The sequence below is a fragment of the Pinus tabuliformis genome, chromosome 6 (assembly GCF_031772625.1).
Source record: "Pinus tabuliformis cultivar Carrire ecotype Pingquan chromosome 6, CPIR1, whole genome shotgun sequence".
Classification (NCBI taxonomy): domain Eukaryota; kingdom Viridiplantae; phylum Streptophyta; class Pinopsida; order Pinales; family Pinaceae; genus Pinus; species Pinus tabuliformis.
Genome location: NC_142292.1, coordinates 802,328,450 through 802,330,796, shown reverse-complemented (window position 1 = coordinate 802,330,796; position 2,347 = coordinate 802,328,450). Strand labels below are relative to the sequence as shown.

The 2,347-nt window shown below is 41.4% G+C and overlaps 1 pseudogene; it reads right to left on the bottom strand.

The window, feature by feature from the left end:
* Positions 1 to 910: 910 nt before the first annotated feature.
* On the bottom strand, positions 911 to 1,894 carry LOC149261231 (pentatricopeptide repeat-containing protein At5g48910 pseudogene; annotated as a pseudogene).
* Between the last annotated feature and the right edge of the window lie 453 nt (positions 1,895 to 2,347).

Here is a 2,347-nt window from a genome sequence, read left to right as displayed (position 1 = left end):
CATATTTTCCTAGATGCATGTTCATCCGTAATGTTAGAGAAACTGGTGAGCAACATAAATTTTACCTGCATGTATTTTTTTGGAGGAAATACGGACAAGCTAGATAGGCACATACTAAGGATAGATAAGCTCCACTTATGAAATATAAGAATGCCATTGTCACTGAGCTGTATGACGTTCTTCAAAAGTCCATGAAGGAAACCAATATGACCAATGTAGTTGCCACTCCATCCAATCAAACAATTTTATTCAATATAACATTGGAAGCATGCTAAAAGCAACACAACTCAAGAAGAAACATACTGTCCAACATTCATAAGCCTACTTTGAATATCAGAAAGTAACAATAAGATTGACGCATGCAATCATCCTACTGCTATGTATGAATAATCTATTTCTGCTTCACGATATTACTTCGGTCACTAGGGATAATGATTTCCCATTCATGCCAAAAACATACATTTGATTCTTCAGCATTAGACAATAAATAATACCTCGATTTTGTCGACAAAGACGTGACTCAAAATACCTCAAGTCAACGGAGATTCAAGATTTTCTCTATTTTTTGTTCCATTTGATGTCAGGATAGTCTCCACCAGAACACTTTCCACCATTAAAATGATGGCAAAGGTTTGCTTCCCTACAAACAATTTCTCATGAAAAAATCTTTGACCTGATCTTGGCTGTAAATGCATACTTGAATGCCTTGATAAACTGAATAATAGTTCAAGGGAATATGTTGTTTAGCCCAAATGCAATTAGCAATTCCCTGATATGGTGGCCAAGGATTTGTTCCTTCCGCTTCAAACACCATTTAGCACGCATCCCATATTGCACGTGGCTTGCCACCTACATCTCCACAGACAATGTCTGTAACTTCTGATGTGTTCTCTTTGTTTATAGACGGTATCTAACCTACAAGGAAAGCATGCAGCTTTTCATTGACCTCAATCCAACTGCATCCGGGTGTCTTTTTCACCCTTCTATCAAACATCAGTTGCCTTACCTTTTCAATGTCATTCCACCTGCCAGTTGCAGCATAAAGGCTTGACAGTAGAACATAAGGTGCAGCATCATTACAGTCCAACTCAAAAAGATTTTCCGCTACATGTTCTCCCAGTTCTATATTGTTATGTATTCTGCAAGCACCAAGTAAACTCACCCACAATGAAGTATCAGGTTTCAATGGCATTTTATCAAGGATGTCCTTTACCCCATCCAAGTTTCCAGCACGGCCAAGAAGGTCAACCATGCAGCCATAGTGTTCCATTGCAGGTGTGATATCGTAATACTCCCCCATGCAATCAAAGTATTGTTTCCCCTTGGCAACTAGACCTGAATGGCAGCATGCAAACAAAACACAAACTAGGGTGACATGGTTTGGCTTCAAGCCAGAGTCTTGCATCTGCTCAAAGAGCTTGACAGCCTCATCACCACAGCCATGCATGGCATATCCTGCAATTATTGCATTCCATGACACTACATTTGGCTGATGCATTTCGCTAAACACAGTGTGTGCCTCCTCTATACTCCCACATTTTGAGTACATGTCTATGAGAGCACTTGCAACATAAACGTCACATTCAAATCCACTTCTAATAATGTCTTTATGTATTCTCAATCCCTGTTTCAGCGCTGCCAAGCTAGCACAGGCCGGGAGAACACTGACAAAGGTTTTTATGTTTGGCTTCAATCCCACAAGTTGCATTTGTCTAAAAAGCTTCAGGGCTTTTATACCATATCCATTCTGAGCATATCCAGCAATCATGGCTGTCCAAGAGGCCACGTTGTGTTCCGGCATTGCCTGAAAGAGTTTCAGAGCTTCGCCAACAAGCCCACTCTGTGCATATCCTGCAAGCATGGCCGTCCAAGATACCATATTTCTTACAGGCATTTTTTCAAGCACTTACGTGCTCTTTTTAATACTCCCACATTTTACATACATGTCTACAAGGGCACTCCCCACAAAATCATCACAAACAAACCCACCCCTAATTACTTCTTTATGGATCTCCATGCCCTGTTCCAGAGCTACCAAGTTGGCACATGTCGGAAGGACACTCCTCACCTCTGCAACCGACATTTGTTAGAAAAGCTCAAGAGCCTCAACACTGTGCCCATTCTGCGCATATCCCGCAATCATCGCCGTCCAGGAAATCAGATTTCGTTCAGGCATTTCCTGAAAGAGCTTTTGGGCTTGGTAGACATGCCCATTCAGCATACACCCTGCAATCATGGCATTCCAAGACACCGTATTTCGTTGAGGCATTTTGTTAAACAGATGGCGGGCATCCTGTATACTTCCATATATTGCATATGAATGTACAAGAGTACTATCCACGACATC